Here is a 20,560-nt window from a genome sequence, read left to right on the forward strand (position 1 = left end):
GAGCGAGGCGGGGAAGACGGGGTACGCCAGGCGCTGAGCTCCGACAGCGCCCCCGCGCAGGCCGGCTTAGGCGGGGTCCCCGAGAGCGGGTGAGCGGGGACCCCGCCGGCAGCCGGGCCCGCGGGCGCCGCCCCCACGAGCTCGGGCCCAGCGCGGCCGGGCGGTGGGAGCGGCGCGCCGCGGGGAGGCGCGCGCGGCGGGCGAGCGAGCGGAGCCAGAGGAGTACGGGCAGCCGCGTCCGCCCCCGCCGCGCCGAGAGCCGCAGAGCCGAGCCGGCGCGCCCGGGCCGGGGAGCGCGCCCGAGGCCGGCGAGCGCCAGCGCCGGCGCCGGAGGGTCGCGCCCGCGCCCGCGCCCGCGCCCGGGTCTCGGGGCCCCGACCCGGCGGCGGCGGCCAGGCCGGGCGGCCACCTGCTGCGCCGCGTGAGGGCCGCGCGCCCGCGCTCCCGGGCCCCGCCGCGCCCGGCCCGCGGACCGAGAGCCCCCGGCGCTTCGCGGAGCCGCCCGCGCTCCCGTGCAGGTAGCCGCGCTCCCGTGCAGGGACCGGGGCGGGCGTTTCGGAGCCCCTCAGCCACGCGGACGGAGCGCCCTCCCCGCGGCCGAGTGCGGCCGGACGCGCTCCCCCGAGTGCCCGAAGTTTCCCTTTGCTGACTTGGCCGGACTTAACTTTGAATCGTGAGGGGACGCCTCAGAAAACACCCGACGAGGGGAGTCGGTGTGCCGGGGGAAGTTGCTGGTGGACGGAGTGTCGGTGCCCCCCGGCGCCAGAGGCCGCGGCAGGGGAGAGGAGTGGACAGCCGTTAACTCTTCTTCTGCTTCAGGTAATGCTTTATTGGTTATACACGTTTTAGGCTTTGGTTGCCAGTGTAGGGGGTCTGGGTTTGATCTAAGAAACGCTCACATTTTTAATCAACACTTATTTGTTGAACGGACGCTTCCTCTCAGACGGGGCGTTAATACGAGGTGAACAGTGATCAAAGCCTGAGTGGTTACTCCAGTGGAGTAGTTCCCAACCAGGCTTTGGCTTTTGAAATGCAAAGTGTAAAGGAATACCACCGCTGGGGTTAGACTCGTGTCGGAACAGGCGGCAGCTGGCATGGTGTCACTGCTGAATACTTACTTTTGAGCCATAAATCTATCAAGTGGGAGACGAGCAGCTGTGTGAGCCTCTGAGCGCCCACCCGACACGTTCCTCAACTGATAGCTTAAAATATCCCCACTCCCTGTTCCAGCCGGCATGCTTCCTTCATTTACATAATTCGGGCACGTGACCGTGGAATAGAATCTGTTTAGACCCCGGTCTCCCTGGAGCTCACACCTGGGAAGATGGAGCGCCGTGATCACTCCGTAGAGCCATGTGAGGCGGTAGGATTGGAGGGAGAAGCATACCTAGAGTCTGTGCAGTCACATCAGCGGTCCCTGACTGTGGGGCCTGTGGAGAACTGAGCTGGGCTGGTTTCTTCTCTCTGCCTCAGTGTTGTGTTGAGCCATATTGGAGCCTAAGGTAGAAGAAAAATCAGTAGTACAGATCCTGTCTTTATTTAAAATTGTGATGTGTTTTGTGCAGTGTGGATTCTGTGTTCATGTTGATGTTTTGAAACAGTCCATTGCACCATTTGTCTCCAGGAGTCTTTGGTACCCCCTGAAATTTTGTGCCTGGAGCGAGGGCCTCCCTTGGTCCAGACTTACCTCCTGGTCAAGTTTCTTAGTGTCTCTGAGCAGCTGTCCTCAGTGAACAAATTAAAAAGTGGCACCTCCAAGGCTGCCGCGTGGCTCACACACAGCATATGGCCGCTGCGTGGGACCAGGCCCCTTGGGCTCAGGGGAGGGTGGACGTCCTATTCATATTGTTGTTCAGCTTGATCATCTTGAGCTGATCACCGAAGCTTGATGAGTCTTGGTTTGACTTAGCAGAATGGGAGTGCCGGTTGCCAGCTCAGGGGGTTAAATGAGACTGTGGGTGAAGGTACATTGCCGTCCTGGAAGGTAAGTTTTCTGAGGTGGCACAGTAGGCTGGGTTTGCCTGGGCAAGCTTGCAGCCATCCGGTCTTCCTTGGGAGGTTAGCTTCATGCCTGTGCACAGACATGCTTATAAACTCTGCTTATGTTGCATGGAGACCCTGAGGAAGCCTTTCGATCCGAGTGGAGATGTTTCTTGCCCGGGGTTTATTGTGGAGGGCTGAAGGTCACCAGCCTCCCAGTTGTGATGTGCAAAGTTTTTTAGGTCAACTTTTTTAGGTGAACTTAATTTCGCTGCCCTGAACAAGGGACTTTGGTTCCCTTTTGATATGTCTTGTCCTAGGTCCTGATCATGATTTTCCTGAGCCTAATTCAAAGGATTTTATCTGACTCGCTATCTAGCTTAAAGCAGCTTAGTCCCTGGAAAGTCAGTATCCGTCTCTCCAGGTCAGTATCTGGGGTCCTTTCTCACTGCAGGTAGTCTCTGGGCTCCAGGAGAAGGTTGCAGCACTTCAAGGTGTGGGGAGCGTGGCTTCTTGCTGTCATCTGATGGGTTTCCCACCACTGAGCCTCCTTTTTCTATTTCCGTTGAGCACTGTCCAGCCAGCTGTCACTGGAGTGAGACACAGCTGGGGACCCGGCTCCTGCATCTGGCCCTGAGGTCTCCACACCCTGTGTCTCCAACAGGTCCCTGCTGGGCATCTGGGAACCTGCCCAGTTTGTGTGGAATAGCCCAGGTCCCTAGTCTGAGTGGTCCCGTGTTCCTAGCAGTAAGCAGGGCAAACTCCCCCCAGCCTTCCGTGTCCCCCTCAATCCCCTGGGGGTTTTCTTCCCTCATTAATCCCTCTCCTCCAGGCTGGGGTAAAGGGGCTGGGGGCTCCAGGTTCCTCTCTCCCTATATTGGAAGAGGTTTTTTTCTTTTTGGCATGAATGGCAGGAATGTTTCTTAGGTTGTATCTCCTGTCCTCTGGATGTGGGGGCTTAGAGCAATGCTCTTGATGTGTAGAGGGAATTTCAGCATCTTGTGTATCTTAACTCCTCCCCTCCCTGGAGAAACCAGATGCACCCTGGAGATGTGGGAAGGAAGCAGGGGGCAGCAAACTGGGGAAACAGACCAGAAATTCCCTTCCCCTATCCCCCCATCTCCCCATCTTCTGGGCAACTCAACCTCCGTTATCTGCACTGGACTTCTTCTTACCTGAAAAAGTCCAGAAAGACTGTAGGGCCTGTTGGAGTTACCAGTCAGGGATGGGGAGGAAATGGGGCAAGAGTAGCTTTGAAGCTTTGGTGGGTGGAGGACAGAAGAGTTGTCTGCCTACACACTCCCGAGCCCAGTCCAGTAGACCAGATTCATATGCTTTGGTGTTTTCCAAATGGTCACACTGTTTATGCCGCTGCTGCTTTATCATCAGAATGATCCACTGTCTGCTTGGCATTTACCAAAAGCAGCAGGAAAAACACCGAAAAATCCAGGTTGTCATTGATTCTTCAGGATCCTTGGAAATTGTTTGGAGAACCTGATTAGCCTAAAGCTTCACAAGTCCTGGGTTTTGTTCACACTTTGTGGGTAGAAGGCAAAGTGGTCGGGGGGGCTTCTCAGAGACGGTGGGACTTTAAGTAACAGTAAGACTTGGCCGCATGTGAGATTAAAGAGAACGTCCCATGGGGAGGACTTCTTATGAACAATGTTGTGATAGTTTCTGGAGAACAGCACAGGGACTCATACATATACATGTGTCCATTCTTCCCCAAACTCCCCTCCCACCCAGGCTGCCAAATAACATTAAGCAGAGTTCCCTGTGCTGTCCTTGTTGGTTATCCATTTTAAACATAGCAGTGTACCTGTCCATCTCAAACTCACTATCTCTTCCCCCAACTGGGAAGGACCTCTTGAATCCATAAAGACAGAAGACTCCCCAGGAGTGGTCTTTTGGGGCTCACCTCTTAGTTGACTCTTCCTGGTGTCATGCTTATCCCTTTTGTTGTCAGGGTACCTGTGTCTGTGCGTTGGACCATAGGCACGGTCAGCATTTTCCCCCAACTGAATGGAAACCAGAGGAATTCTCATCTAATCCTGTCACTCTCAGTTATCTGCACCTGGAAGCGCATTTCAAACTTGCAGGTCAGGTAAATGGTCCTTAAGGCACATCGATGATTCTAAGGAATTACTGTAGCATCCTTTGTATTGCTTTAATATTCTATGACCCATAACCCTGAGCTCAGGAGGACACTAACCAGTAGATCCCAGGGAATGCTCAGCGAATTTAGCGGCAGATTGACCGGACAGGGGTGGCCATGCATCCAGGGACACCCCTACCTGTGTCGGCTCCTTGTGAACACTGGCACTGTTCCTGTGCAGGAGCTCCCAGAGATGTTTCTTATGATTAAGCTATCTGTGAAAGAAATTGCAAAAAAGCCTTTTGAAAGGTGAGGAGTAGGATGTTGTTTATTTGCTCAAGTGTCTTCCTAGCCCCGGTGTGGGGTAGGCTTTTGAATGTATGAAGTTTGAGAACTTCTGGAATACCCACTCACCTCTGGGGTCCAGACAGTAGTCTCTTTTTTTTCTGTCCCCAGAGTCTCACGTCTGTGGGAGGCAGCAGAAGCCTTAGCTCAGGTGTGCAAGTTTCCCAAGAAACTACTCTCAGAATGGCTGGCTTGAGTGGGGGTCGTGAAAATGTCAGAGGTGTTTTGCTTTCTTAAAGCAGGTGGTCCAGCTGAGGGGGGTAGTCAGGGCTCTGGTTTCCACCCTGCCACCTAGAGTCCCTGTGACCCCATAGCATGGGGGTGGGGATTCACACATACCAGCATCGCTTGAGATCCTGTATCAGTGGAGAAAATGCCTCATGAATTATTTGTAGTGGTTACCCTTCCATTCGGAGAAGGCAATGGCAAGCCACTCCAGTACTCTTGCCTAGAAAATCCCGTGGACGGAGGAGCCTGGTAAGCTGCAGTCCATGGGGTCGCTATGAGTCTGACACGACTGAGCGACTTTACTTTCACTTTTCACTTTCACACATTGGAGAAGGAAATGGCAACCCACTCCAGTGTCCTTGCCTGGAGAATCCCAGGGATGGGGGAGCCTGGTGGGCTTCTGTCTATGGGGTCACACAGAGTCGGACACGACTGAAGTGACTTAGCAGTAGCAGCAGCAGCAACCCTTCCATTGTCTTTCTTAATAAGCAAAAGGGCATTTATTTTGATTCCCAATTAGGACCCCCAGGGGCTTCCCTGGTGGCTCAGATGGTAAAGAATCTAACTGCAATGCCGGAGACCTGGGTTCATTTCCTGGGTCGGGAAGATCCCCTGGGGAAGGGAATGGCAACTCACTGTAGTATTCTTGCCTGGGGAATTCCGTGGACAGAGGAGCCTGGTGGGCTGCAGTTCATGGGGTTGCAAAGAGTCAGACACAACTGAGTGACTAACGCTACTGCACATAAGACCCCTTGATAAAGGATCCTAAAACAATGAAGGGACTGAGGTCGGATGGTTATCCAGGACAATAAGCAAGTCTGTTGTGTGAGCACTGCTGAGCAGGGCTAGTGGCAGAAGTCCTGTTGGGAATGACCTTATTGTGCTCAGTCCTGTCCGACTCTCCTGTGACCCCATGGACTGTAGCCTGCCTAGCTCCTCTGTTCATGGGATTTCTCAGGCAAGAATACTGGAGTGGGTTGCTGTTGCCTCCTCCAGGTGGGAAATGAGCTTGATGCAGTTGAAAGTGAGGAGCCAGGGCAGAGAGATGGGGCAGGTAAAGAGGTGGGAGAGGGTGCAAGCAGGTGGGATCCCCCAGCGCCTGAGTCCTAGGGCACACAGGGTTCACATGCTCTGTCTCCCTCTGCAGTGTCAGCTTTTCCTGCTAACGTGGTTACAAGTACTAGCAGCCAGCTACTGACGGGAGGTGCCCTGGACCAGTCACCGCCCCCCCCGCCATACCCACACCCACACACACTTGTTCTGCAGGCGAGATTTAGGGCCAATTTTGCCCTGCTGCATCTGTGACCTGCCGATGAGCATGACAGACAGCGGTGGCTCAGAGGACCATGTTGAATGTCGCCCGTGGGTAACGGAATTACAGTCAATATCAAGTCCCTGTTGTATGTTTAGTCTCCTGTAGATGGACATATTGTGAATATTGAGTACCTTTCCAGCACTGAGTGCATCATGAATATTTACTGCCCAGCTGCCTGGGTATGTTTATCAGCTCATGAATATCAGGTGTCTGTCCGTCCTTCCACACCTCTCTGTGTTGTGCACACATGCGCTCTCCTTACCGAGTGTGTGTCTCCACTTAACCTGTCTTATGAGAGTCCTTCATCTTGGTTACTGTCATTTCTGGACACGCTGCTCCAAGCCTGTGCAGACTGCTCTCGGCTCTTCTCTCTCTTGGTCTGTGTGCAGCTCTGGGGCCAGGCACAGCCTCAGTACCTCATGGGTGCCGGGGCAGGTGTGGTGGGCATGGGGGCTCTGACCTGGGTCACTTGTGTTCCCTTTAGGGCTCTGCAGCCCATGTGGCAAGTGCAGTGAGCTTCTCTGAAGCAGCGTCTCCACTGGCACCAGCTCTTCTAACCTGGGTTGGATACTTAACTCCTAACCCCCGTGTTCCATCAGCTGGCCTGCTTAATTATTCATTCTTCCTCCCACCGTGCTCCCCAAGGAATGGTTGTTGTTCAGTCGCTCAGTCATGTCCAACTCTTTATGACTCCATGGACTGCAGCATGCCAGGCTTCCCTGTCCTTCATCATCTGCTGGAGTTTGCTCAAATTCATGTCTGTTGAGTTGGTGATGCCTCGAACCATCTCATCCTCTGTTGCCCCCTTCTCCTCTTGCCCCCAATCTTTCCAAGCATCAGGGTCTTTTCCAGTGAGTCGGCTCTTTGCATCAGGTGGGCAAAGTGTTGGAGCTTCAGCATCAGTCCTCCCAATAAATATTCAGGGTTGATTTCCTTTCTGTCCAGGGGACTCTCAAGAGTCTTCTCTAGCACCACCATTCAAAAGCATCAGTTCTTCAGCCTGGCAGCAGGAACTTTCTCTTGGGTTCTCCTGCGTGGAAGGTTCGTGACTTAGAAGCCGCAGTGAGAGGAGGGGCAGGATGGGGTTGTTGGAGGTTTAGCACCACCCACTCAATGTCTGAACTGGCACCAGTCCCCCTGGTGATCCACCCTCCTTGCCCTGGGGTCGTTTCCACGGGGACAGACTCAGCCCTGTGTATTTGGTGTGTTGCTGGGTGTCAGCTGCATGCACCACTGGAAATCAGATCTTTAAATCATCGCATATTAGCATTTCCAGTGTATTCTCAGGGTGTAAATGGATTCTTAATGTACGAACACAAAACATTTTGCAGATGTGAGTCACCTGTTTTCCGAGACTCAGCAATGTCATCTTAGCGAGTGTCTTCGCGCTACATTGGGCCTTCCTGGGCAAAGGCGAGTCTGTGCATCAAGGGGTTCTGGTCAGCACAGCTTATTGGGCACCACGTTCTAGAGCTGAAGTTACTAGGAGCGGTTCACGGGCAACCGCGGGGTCTCTCAGTGGCAGCGCAAGTACTATAGACAAGACTTGGTCAGGCTGGCACGCGGGAAAGGCCTGGAAGTTGGCGAGCCTGGCTCGGGGCCAGCCTGCCCGCCATCTGGGACCCTGCCCAGACTTGTGATTGGGCTCCGTCCTGGCAGCCTGCCCTTTGGCTGCCCCCTTGGGTGGCCCGAGGCCAGGTGCCGCTTCACAGACAGTCTCTTCCGTCCAGCAGACCTGGAGGCAGAGCGTGAGCCAGCGTAGCAGTGGCATCTGGGGGCAGCGTCTCCTTCCAGGCTTGGCGCGTGCTGTGCCAGATATGCATATATATGTGTTCACGGGAGTAGGTGTTGTTATGGTGGCCAGCAGGGAAGGATGGGAAGAAGGGACAGTTGGGGAGTCTGGGGTGGATGTGTACACACCGCTGTGTTGGAGGACCAACAGGAACCTGCTGTACAGCACAGGGAGCTCTGCTCAGTGTCATGTGGCAGCCTGGAGGGAAGGGGAGTCTGGGGGAGAGAGGACACGTGCGTGTGCGGTGGAGCCCCTCTGCTGCTCACCCGAGACTACTACAGCGTGCCAATCAGCTGTGCCCCAGTACAGAAGAAAAAGGCTTTTACATAGTGTATATTAGTACAGAGAAGTGATGTCTACATTGTTATCTGGGCCGCCTTTTCAGAATGGGTCACGTGTGTTGAGTCTCTTCTCCACGCTGTTGGATACACTTCCATAGCACCAACTCTTCTGGCTGCAGAGGCCTCCATGGTCAGGATGGCCCCCACTTACTCACCCACCCCCTGTTGGATGGACGTGTACCCAGGCCATTTTCAGCCTTTTGTCCTTTAGCCCCACAAAAATGAAGATCATTGTCTGTGCTCTTTAGTACATCTGTCTGGTTGCTTCCTTCCAAGTCCATCTCGAAAGATCAATTTCCTGTGTATACACAAGCCTCTTCCTTTGATATGTCCTGCCCAAAGTCTGTCTTTCTTACCACGCTGAAGTTTTTTTCCCATGAGATTTCATGTATTTTGGTCAACAGTGTCTTCAGCGTCTGTGCTATTCAGGATTTGCTCCAGTTCCTTTAAGCAGAAGAGGATTTAGTGCAGGGAGTTCAAAGATAACAGAATTGTTGAAAGCTCAGCCTCCAACCAGACCTGCAGGGCTGTCCTGCCGGGAGCTGCCTCCCTCCCCAGACCTACCACATGGAGGGCAGAAGAGAGGAGATGAGGATCCCCCACCGGGGCTCAGCATCCACCCTGAGGCTCGGCATCCATCCTGAAACTGCAGCCGAGGCTCTGGGACCCCCCACCCCCATAGGAAAATGGACGCGCCCACCGCGGTGCCTCTTAGAGAAACTGGACAGTGAGCTCTCCCAGGTGGGCAGCGTGGCCTGGACCGAGGCTGGGAAGTGAGATCTTGGTTTTCTAGCCTCAAGCAGGCAGTGAACAAGGCAGGCGGGGTGAACTGTATCTCAACCTCTCGCTGTCTCTCTTTTCTTCATAATTTGTACATTTTGTCTTTGATTTGATACATACAGAGGTGAGATTCACAGAATGTAGCCTTGGGTTCCGAGGGCCTGGTTCCTGCTTCGCAGAATCAGTCATTCGTCCTCTCCGGAGAATGTCAAGGTCGTTTCCCAGATAAGGTTTTCATTTCAGTCCCCTTCTCTTCAGAGCTCTTTTACCGTGACCCTAACCTCCTTCCTGCTTTCTCTTAGAAACCAGATTGGAAGCTTTCCCAGCCTTTCCTATTTTCCTTCAAATGGAATAAAAAAACCCCACTATGTATCTGTATCTGTATATCTGTTTCTATCTCAAGGTGAAGCCACATAGAAATAATTCCTGTAGACTTGCCTTTTACATAGACCAGGTATTTGAAAATCAATGCCCTGACCCCAGGCCTGCCTGCAGGATGGCGTAGGCCAGGGTAGGGGCAGGAGGCGTCCGGTTCTTTTCTCTTGTTGGGGAATGCTGAATTGTGTTGCCCCTTTAGGCAGTATCACTCGCATTGAACAGCCCTGAGCTCTCAGGCGTGGGTTGAAAGCAGGAGTTAGTTTACTGCTAAGTTAATAGCCAATTTTCCCACGAGCCACAATTGATCAGTAGGCAATGTATGAACCATATTTCTCCCTGCCTTTTCCAGCAGGCTTTTGTGTGTAATTAGTGTGAATTCAGGTGTTTGTAGAGTTCCAAACTCCCCCTCTGAGTCGTTTCTGTATTTTCAGTTGTTCCAGGAAAGAATTCTTGAGGAAGGATTCCAGGAAAGACTATGTCCTTAGTAACCCGGAGTTCACCGGGGGGCCAGTGTAAGTGGGGTTTGGGTGACAGCAGGGGGGTAGCCACCAGCCTGGGGGTGCACACTCTCCTGAACCTCGACAGGTCCTCTGCCCCTCGTGGTCCTTGCCTCCCGTTAGACAAGCACTGCTTAAAACGAGCTGAAGCCCCCTAGCTGAAAGCTCTGGGGTGGCGGGGGGTGGTGGTGAGAAGGGTGCCTGGCCCCCTAACTCCAGTGGGAGCTAGCCCTCGGAGCATCCAGCAGGTCTTGCTGTCAGCAAGGCGCATCAAAGAACCCATGGGGTTTTTTTAATATAATTTATTTATTTTTTATTGGAGGCTAATTATTTTAAAATATTATATTGGTTGGTTTTGCCATACATTGACATGAATCCGCCCCGGGTGTACATGAGTTCCCCCTCCTGATCCCCTCTCCCACCTCGCTCCTCCCTTTATCCTCCCTCTGGGTCATCCCTGCACACCAGCCCCGAGCATCCTGTAACATGCATCAACCCTGAACTGGTGATTCGTTTCACATATGACAACATACATGTTTCAATGCCATTCTACCAAACCATCCCACCCTCACCCTCTCCCACAGAGTCCCAAAGACTGTTCTATACATCTGTGTCTCTTTTGCTGTCTCGTATACAGGAGAACCCATGTTTTTAATGTATTATTTTCCATTTATTTTTGGCTGTGCTGGGTCTTTGTGGCTGCGCTCAGGCGTCCGTGGTTGTGTATTGAACAGCTCCCAGGTTTAGTCGCTCCGTGGCAGGTGTGATTCTCAGTCCCCTGACCAGGGATAGAATCCTGTCCCCTGCATTGGCAGGTGGACTCTTAACCATTGGACCACCAGGGAAGTCCTCTCCCAGGTCTTCTTCTTTAAAAAGCAACAATAACAGTGATTCGCTCGGTCCCAAATGATGCGCCTTAGCTTTCAACAGCACCTGCTTTCTATGACTTACACGTGATAGATATTTGCCGTTCTTTAATTTTAGGGGGTTGTACGTTGATTGTGTCGCTCAGTCGTGTCCGACTCTCCGCGACCCCATGAATCACGACTGAGCGGCTGAACTGAACTGAACGTTGATTGTGTATTAGGAAGTACACGGAGATAATTGTTTTAGTGGCAACAGATGTTTTTCTTTCTGTTTTTTCCAAGCACGCACAGTGAGAGTCTGAGTTTTGTGTGTAAGGCATATAATCACTGGATAATTCAGGCTGCGCATTGCACGGCCCCCTCCCCTCACCTTGTGCCTTCAGTCGTTACTGAGGTGTGAGCCTGTGTGTGATTGGAACAGTCTCTTTCCCACCCAGAGAGCAGGTGGTGTCGAAGCCTGTCCAGCACCACGCCTCACTTTGGGTCTTTCACCTGCAGCGTCTCATTCAGCCCTTACCACCACCCGGTGCATTTTACAGAGAAGGACACCGAGGCCCAGAAACAGTGAGTGCCTTGGCGAGGGCACCTCAGCTAGTGAGCCGCAGCGACGTGGACTCACCTCCCTGTCTCTCCTCGCAGGAGGTGTGCACATGCTCAGTCGTGTCCTAGACTGTGGCCCGCCAGGCTCCCCTGTCCGTGGGATTCTCCAGGCGAGAATGCTGGAGAGGGCTGCCATGTCCTTCTCCGGGGTCTTCCCAACCCAGGGATTGAACCCGCGTCCCTGCATTCGTAGGCAGATTCTTTACTGCTGAGCCACCTGGGAAATCCCTCAGGGGATGCTTTCCCCTGGAAATAGGCCCTTTGCTCATTAGCTGGTACTCCAGGTGCTGCCAGGATTGCTCCGTGCCCCTGTTTTTATCCCCATTTTCCAGAGGAGCAAACTGAGGCACAGAGCGGTTACGAGCCTTCCTTCGACAGCCAGCCCGTGGAGTGGGGATTTGAACCCGATGTCCTCTCCTTGTCGCCTGTTTTAACCTGTCTGGAACTGTTAGCTTAGAAATGGCCAGGACGTGTCCTTATAACTGGCCCAGGGTTTCACTCAGTGGGAGTGAACATTCTTGGGCAAGTTACCCCCTGAGGTGTGCACAAGGTCTGGGCATCTCCCCCCACAGCCACCTCCCTGATTCCCACCCAGGACTGGAGTCTCTGGGGACCCTCCTTTTCCTCTCCTGTCTCCACCACCTGCAGCAGCTTCTGTAGGACAGCAAAGCAGGGGTGGTGGCTGGGAGCCAGGCTGACCCAGTGGGCCTTGGGCTCCCTCTCCTGCAGGGCTGTTGTAAGAAGCAAAGGCAGTTTGTGTGGAAGTGGCGGATATGTTGTGAGCAGTGGACGAGAGTGAGTTGGAAAGGCTGTGTTACTGTAATTGAGCCTGACTCCTGCCTCTCTCATCAGTTATTCTTGATCTGTTTTTGGCCGAGCGGGGTCTTTGTCGTTGCTCGGGCGCCTCTCCAGTCGTGCCGCTCGGGGCTCTCACTGTGGGGACTTCTCCTGTTGCAGAGCACAGGCTCCAGAATGCGTGGGCTTCTGTAGCTGTGGCGCGTGCACTCAGTAGTTGCAGTTCTCGGGTTTAGTTGCTCCACGGCACGTGGAATCTTCCTGGATCAGGGATTGAACCGCTGTCTTCTTCATTGGCAGGTGGATTCTACCACTCTCCCCCTCTCCCGCTCTCTTTTAATGTTAAAACATTCCAGTTAAAATTGAGTGAGACCTCGTGACCGGGAGCTCTGGGTGCAAAGTCTGACCCTCCCGTTCTCCAGCCGTGAGGCCTCTCAGCACCTCTGTTCCCGTCTGGAAAATGGGGATGTGACGAGCCCCCACCCCCGAGGGCTGTCGTGTGGACCCACTGGAGTCCTAGTGCCTGTAACGTGCCATTGGAGAGGATAAAACCTGAACGAATAGGAGCCCCAGGTAGCTGAGCCTGGGCTGTGCTCCAGGCACTCTTGGGTACATAAGGAATGACATGATCCCACTGCTTCTTCCTACAGCTTTAAAGAATATAGAGGATTATCCCTGTTTGGAGGTGAGGAACCCAAAGCTCGGGAGGTAGACATGGTGTGTGTGCCTGTCTCCATCCGGGGACCCCTACAGGTGTGCCACCTGAAGCCTGGGGCTGGGCGAAGGGCTGCAGAGCTGCGGGGGCCGGGACCCCTGTCTCAGCGCCGCATCAGTGGCTGGGTGGTGTCAGGGTGGCTGCCTCGCGAGTCTCTCTGGCTCCAGGGGGTGACCCCAAGTGAACTGTTCACCATGTGCTGGCAGGAGTGGCTGAGGGAGCAGATACTGCCCAAACATCATCTGTTCTTGTTCCACCCCAGTTCCCAAATAAACACTTCTGTTGTAACATCAACATTACAGCAGTTCTTTGCTCTTCTCATGGACACATAGTCTTGTGTGCAGAGTTGCAGTTTAAGCTCCTTGCTGTCTGTCAGAGTGGAATTCCCATCTGAATTTCACTTCAAGACACAACGTCCAGGATGGCCAGCCATGATGTTTGGTTTCTTAAAGGCTGTCAGTTCTCCCCTAAAGGCAGAATTCCTGGTTTTTCTGAGTAGGAGGGTCCCTTTGTAACACTGAACAAGTAGAGAAACGTTCTACATGACAGCAACTACATTTTCAATATATCAGTATATCGATGAGGAAAATATATATAAACAAAAAGACAGTATGAATTTTGAGGCTCATCTGGATGACTTATTTTATTGATCACATCTGCATGTATTTAAGGGCTTCCCAGGTGGCACTAGTGGTAAAGAACCCACCTGCCAGTGCAGGAGACACAGGAGTCCCAGGTTTGATCCCTGGGTGGGGAAGATCCCCTGGAGGAGGGCGTGGCAACCCACTCTAGTATTCTTGCCTGGAGAATCCCATGGACAGAGGAGCCTGGAGGGCTACAGTCCCTGGGGTCACAAAGAATTGGATACGACTGAGCAACTAACACTTTGACTACTTTTTCACATGTATTTAAAAATAATAACCTGTGTATGTATGTGACATAATATTGCTGTCATTTATAGATAATGCTTGTACATCAGGGATTCACATGTAAAGAACTGAGGATTTGTGTTTGGCGATTTCATTCTTTATGGGCTTCCAAAAAAGTAGAAACACCCTTTTGCAGTTTGCTTTTTCCTCTTGGGTACTTTGCTTGTAATTTCAGGAGGTTCCACCAGGGGGTGCTTGGGCTCATGATGCTTCTGCAGTGGATCAAGCTCCACTCCTGCTATAAGACAAAGTGTAGTTTTCTACACCCAAATGTTTCCTTTTTAGGACAAGCAGTATTCTTGCTTGGAAGATCCCTTGGACAAAGGAGCCTGGCAGGCTGTATAGTCCATGGAGTTGCAAAAGAGTTGGACATTATTTAGCAACTAAACTACCTTAAATAAAAGAAAACATGGTTTAAGAAAATGCAGTCTACAAGAGTTGTAACTGAACATGAAGACAAATTTAAAAGATGTACTAGGCTAAATAATACTCAAATTCCAATTATTGAGTACTGCTTAGTTTTCTCTGTTTCAGGCTTTATTTATTTACTTGTCATGCCATGTGGGTTGCAGGATCTTAGTTCCCCAACCAAGAATCAAACCCAGGCCCCCAGCAGTAAAAGCACCGAGTCCTAACCACTGGACCAACCAGGGAATTCCCAGGATTTATTTTTTAAAAAGCAATCCCCAAGCATCAGCTACCGCACTCACTTCCAAAGGGTCTGAAGTGTCACAGCCCAGAAGAGCATTAGGATTAGAAACACACGGGCTGCTTTAGCCACTTGGTGACTGTGAGGCGCCGTGGGCCCCGCTGTTCTTGCCTGGACCCTGACAGAAGGCTCTGAGACTCTTGCAGACACGTCCTCCTCTCAGCAGCGCTGTCTCACAGGCCGGCCTGGCCTGTTGGCCTGTGAGGGAGCGGAGTGTCAGACTAATTTGAATATGATATATAGAGCCAAGAAAACCAGGCAAAAGCTCCTCAAACCAACCTATTGGTTCATTTAGTAGCCCCACTGTTAAAAATTCACTGCTAATCACTCTATTCCTGTTCCTTCAATACACATTTATCGAGGTTCATGGCACTCACGGGCTTCCCTGGTAGCTCAGCTGGTAAGGAATCCACCTGCAATGCAGGAGACCCTGGTTCAATTCCTTGGTTGGGAAGATCCCCTGGAGAAGGGATAGGCTACCCACTCCAGTATTCTTGCCTGGAGAGTCCCCATGAACAGAGGAGCCTGGCAGGGTACAGTCTTCGGGGTCACAAATAGTTGGACATGACGGAGCAAGTAAGTACAGCACAGCACATGGCGCTCGGTCTAAACAGCATCAGTATATCAGCATAAGGGCAATGAATGTGATGGATGAGGGCAGCAGACCCTCTGAGGTGGGGCGTGTGGGGCCTGGGGCCTGGAGACCCTGCCCATGCTGGAAACTGGGTTCCGTGGGGAGAGTCCAGGGAACCCTGTGGGGCTCATGGTGGGGCCGGGCCTACTGGCCCAGTGGACACATAGTTCTGAGGGTCCATGATAGTTCTAGGGGCTCACAAAATGTCTTCATTTCTTTTCCTTTTTTTAATTAAGGAAATTAAAAAAAATTTTTTTTTTGACTTCACTGGATCTTTGTCGCTGTTTGAAGGCTTTTCTGTAGTTGCAGTGAGCAGAGGCCACTCTCTAGTTGCACTGTGTGGGCTTCTCATTGCAGTGGCTTCTCTTGTTGCAGAGCACAGGCTCTGGGTGTCAGGCTTCAGTAGTTGGGGCTCGTGGGCTCATAGGTCGTGGCCCACAGGCTTCGCTGCCACTCAGCATGTGGGAGCTTAGTTGCTGCACCAGGGTTCAACCTGTGTCCTCTGTGTTGGCAGGCAGATTCTTAACCACTGGACTACCAACAAAGCCCCCAAAATGTTTTAATCTTTTAAAATCAGAAGGAAAACACAAACTGTAGGTTAAAGAAGATATTTTAATATACAATAATATATTCATCTTTATATCAATACAGCTGTAAAATATGGGCTTCCCAGGTGACTCAGTGGTAAAGAATCCACTTGCCAAAGCAGGAGACATGGGTTCGATCCCTGGGTTGGAAAGCTCCCCTAGAGAAGGGAATGGCAACCCACTCTAGTATTCTTGCCTGGGAAATCCCATGGACAGAGGAGCCTGGTGGGCTACAGTCCATGGGATCCCAAAGAGTTGGACACTACTTAGCAACTAAACAACAGCAACAAATTGTAGAATATATTTAAAGGTGGTTTTTAAATCGAGGAAGGGACCCATGAAGGCAGAAATGCTTAGCGCCCCAGAAGTCACAGTGCACAGTGTTTGGGAATGTGACGAGGGACCTACTGACCCTGGGAGATGCCTCAGCAGAGTCACAGAAGTGGGGCTGCTCGGTGGCTTGGCTTACCCATTCCCAGGTGCAGAAAGGGCCTGGAGAAAAAGCAGGGACCCTGAGAAGACCCCCCCAGCCTTGCCCCCAAACCTTGGCTGTAGCCCAGTTGATGAAGGCAAACAACCCTTGTTTCTCAGGCTTAGGACCAAGTGCTTGGGTGCCTGAGGCTTCAGTGTCATTGGGATAGACATGGCACTCTTAGGCCCTTCAGAGTCTTAGCTAAACCAGAGAAGGTTGTATTTCTCAATTATGGGATTTTTTTTTTTTTTTTTTTTGGTTCTGGTTCCAGGCTAGTCACTTGGGGCTGTGACTGCACCTCTGAATGTGTTTCCTCATCTGTAAGTTGGGGCAGTAACTGAATTAGACTGTGCATGTCAGGAGCCTTCCTAGCCCAGCACCTGGCCTCCAGCCATTGTCAAATGTTTCCTTCTCCTTTGCTTTTCCACGTCACCTCATTCAAAGGAGGCCAAAGAGATGGCGCTGGCCTGGGCCATATGTGGTCTTGGTGTCAGCCCTCTTGTGGCTGCCCTGGCCTCGTCTACCTGGCTGACTCAGGAGGTCTGGGTGGGACTGGACTTTGTGTGAACAAGCTTTGCACATGGACCTGCCCTGTGGCTGAGCCTGAAAGCCTTGGCCTTCACCTGATCATGTCTGGGCCGTGGTTGGGCAGATCTGATTTCTCAGACCGCAGCTCCCTCTTTGCTGTGGGAGGGAGGAGCCCAGGACCTTGTCTGGGGAGATTCCAGGCATGCTGACTGGCCTGCACCCCATCTGCTCCGAAGAGGCACAGGCTCTCCTTTGTGCTCAGCCCCAGAGGCCTCCCTGTCTTCGGGCAGTCGTTCTTCCTGCTGGCCTCTCTGCACCTAGGCGCACGTCTCCAGCTTCCTTCACTCAGTTTGTCAGCACGCGGCACTGTGGGCTGGGCCTTCCTGGCGTCCCCTGATGGAGCAGGGCTCCTGCAAACCCAGTGGAAATTTTTTTTAAATTCCTAATATTTTATCTTATTTATTTTTTGCTAATTTATTTTTAAATTGAGGTATAAGTGACATATTAGTTTCAGGTATACAACATAATGATTCAATATTTGTATATATTTCAAAGTGATCATAATAACTCTTGTAAACATTCGCCACCATACATTTTTATATATACATCTTTATTCTATACTTTTATGTAATGAGAACTTTTAAGATCTACTCTCTTAGCAGCCTTTAATATGCAATGCAGTATTCTTTTGGGGGTGGGGGGCACTGGGCTTCTCTAGAGGCTCAGTGGTAAAGAATCAGCCTGCCAGTGCAGGAGACTCAGGTTTGATCCATGCATTGGGAAGATCCCCTGGAGAAGAAAATGGCAGCCCACTCTAGTATTCTTGCCTGGAAAATCCCATGGACAGAGGGTCGCACAGAGTCAGACAAACAACATGATTGATGAAATCAGACTGTGGAGTGAGGGTCATTTCTACAGTGAGAGGCACCTCCAGTTGGAGGAAGGATCTGGCGCGAGTGAGACAGAACATGGGCAATGGGGTTTTAAAAAGGAGGCTGTAAAAACTGTGGAGGAAAGCGCTGACGCCCCCTAGTGGTCACAGCCTTGGGAGTCTGCAGGAGTGGCCACTCAGCGAAGGCTTTGGAAGCAGATGTGCTTGGCTTGGGGGCATTGCATAGACAGCACCTATGTGCTAAATGTGCACAGTCAGCCTCTCTGCCCCTAAGAAAGTCAGGAAATGTGATGGGGAAGTTGTTCCACTCATGACAGAATCAAAGATGGGGAGAATGCTAATGGAAAATGTATGGAACCTGCACAAAGAACAGAAGAAAGTTGACCTGGAGACCCAAGAGAATGGTTCTGTAAATGAAGGTATTTAACACTTTCCTGCAAGTGCTAAACAATTTCCTGTAATACTATTTTGTGTATTCATGTTGTTCCCAAATTAATTCATGCATTTAATGCAATTCCCAGCCAGCATCTGGATGGATAACCTATCCAATATTAAAACATATTATAAATTTGTAAGTATCTAAACATCTTAATTTGGGGCCAGGAATTGAAATCATACCCATGGAACAGAATAGAAAGTCTGGAAAATAGGAGTTAATATTTAACCACTTGGAAAACCATCATGTTTCTCACTCATGTCAGACTCCAAAATATATTCCATGTGGGTTACAATTTTAAATGTAAAAATGAAGTTATTAAATCCACTTTAGATAAGAACTTAAGACATTATAAGGTGAAATGCATGCCACCACCACAGCAACAACAAAGACCCCGCGTGCTGCAGCAGAGATCAAAGCTCCCACTTGCTGCAGCTAAGGCCTGGCATCGCCAAATCAATAAAGAAATTTCTTAAGAGAGATTGTGGGATGAGAGACGTTTTCCTACATGTACTATCAGAGGCAGAAGCCACAAGACCAAAATTGTTTTGTTTGTTCATCTGGGGCAATCAAAACTTTACTATGCCAAAAGGAAAATAAATTCCAAAACAAAATAAAAATTCAGTTGATAAACTGAGAAAAATATTTAGCAACATGTAGGAAAAATAGCCTTACAGAAAAACAACTCTGACAATAAATATGAAGAACTGTTTCTTTTTTAAAGTGGTTTTTTTTTTTTTTTTGATGTGGACCATTTTTAAAGCCTTTATTGAACTTGTTACAGTATTATTTTGTTTCTAGTCTATGTTTTTTGCTTTTTGGGCTTCCTCATGGCCCAGATGGTAAAGAATTTTCCTGCAGTGCAGGAGACCCAGGTTCTATCCCTGGGTTGGGAAGATCCCCTGGAGAAGGAAATGGGTACCCACTCCAGTGTTCTTGCCTGGAGAATTTCACGGACAGAGGAGCCTGGCGAGCTATAGTCAGTGGGGCCGTACAGAGTCAGACACCACTGAGTGACTAACACAAGAGGCATGTGGGATCCTAGCTCCCTGACAAGGGATTGAACCCTCACCCCGAGCATTAGAAGGCAGAGTCTTAACTGCTAGACCACCAGGGAAGTCCCGTGAAGAACTCTTTTTATGAAAGAACTGGCCAGTAGGAAAGTGGGTGAAGGATGTGAATTCATTTACATGAGGAAAAGTAAATACCAGGAAATGTGAGAAAGTAGTAAAGCAATAGGTACATAATAAAATTTATACTATTTTTTTGCTATCAAATTAGCCATCAAATCTAGACAGTGTATTAAAAAGCATAGACATCACTTTGCCAACAAAGGTCCATGTAGTAAAAGCTATGGTCTTTCCAATAGTCGTGTACGGATGTGAGAGCTGGACTGTAAAGAAGGCTGAGCACTGAAGAACTGATGCTTTTGAACTGTGGTGTTGGAGAAGACTCTTGAGATTCCCTTGGCCTGCAAGGAGATCAAACCAGTCAATTCTAAAGGGTATCAATGCTGAATATTCATTGGAGGGACTGATGTGGAAACTGAAGCTCCAATCCTTTGGCCACCTGATGGGAAGAGCTGACTCACTGGAAAAGACCCTGATGCTGGGAAAGATTGAAGGCAACAGGAGAAGGGGACAACAGAGGATGAGATGGTTGGATGGCATCACCGACTCAATGGACATCAGTTTTAGCACCCAGGAGATGGTGAAGGACAGGGAAGCCTGGTGTGCTGCAGTCCATGGGGTCGAAAAGTTGGACACAACTGAGTGAACAAAAGCAACAATCAAATTAGCAAATTTTGGGGTGCATATTGTTTCTGTTTGTTCCTGCGGAGGATAGTACTTGGTGCAAGTGTATGGCAAGGACTCTCATAGACCTTTCGGAGGGGAAGAAGATACACACTTTCTGCCAAACTGTTTGGCAGTTGTCCCAAAACCCTTAAAAGAATTCCCCTTAAAAGAATCCCTTCATTGTGGTGATTTTACTCCTAGGAATTTTTCCCAAGGAAACAATTAAATCTGCCATCAAAAGATTTCTGTGCAAGGATGTTCATCACAATGTAATTTATAAAGATGAAAATTTGGAAGCAAAGTTAAACACTCAGCAATGGGGAGTGAGTCATTAGTCCACTACTAATGGAACCCTTAGGAGTGTTTCCGAAGGGTGCTTAGTCACTAGGGCACTTCATGAGCTATGGGTAAATGAAGAAGGCAGGAGGGACAGTGGGTAAGTGCTGGAGAGGGAGCTGTGGCAAAGAGCTCGGGGCCAGAGTGAAGATGAGAGATGCGTTGGGGGGATAGGCTGGTCTTCTCTTTTGTCAGAGCGGATACTGGGTGCAAGGCACTGTCATGTAGGCTTGATTTGGAGAACAGGAAGTTTTGGGTGGGCTGAACAAAGGAGTGCCCACGACCAGGAGGTGCTTACTCAGGGTTGTTGACCACCTCTCTGCCCTGGGGCCCAGGTTCCATGCAGCCCCTCCAGAGACTTCCCCTCAGGGACTCCGCCCCCTTCCCACCTCACCCCCGCAACCCCCACCCCAATGGGGCTGCTTGCCCCTGCTCCATGCTCAGTGTGTCTGAGGGATGGAGTTCAAAACCAAACAAAAAAAATCTCAGTATATACAATTTTTAAAAAATCAAA

At 50.7% G+C, this 20,560-nt stretch overlaps 1 protein-coding gene across 1 annotated transcript in view; it reads left to right on the forward strand.

Moving 5' to 3' along the window:
• The first annotated feature begins 543 nt into the window (after positions 1–543).
• The window catches only part of CRACDL (CRACD like), a 131,777-nt gene continuing 111,760 nt past the window's right edge, over positions 544–20,560 (forward strand). The window contains exon 1 of the mRNA XM_055399580.2: positions 544–819. The gene's annotated coding sequence lies outside the window, so the exon portion shown is untranslated. The remainder of the gene's footprint in view (positions 820–20,560) is intronic.

The sequence above is a fragment of the Moschus berezovskii genome, chromosome 11 (assembly GCF_049115385.1).
Source record: "Moschus berezovskii isolate FMDL1 chromosome 11, NW_MosBer_1.0, whole genome shotgun sequence".
Lineage (NCBI taxonomy): Eukaryota > Metazoa > Chordata > Mammalia > Artiodactyla > Moschidae > Moschus > Moschus berezovskii.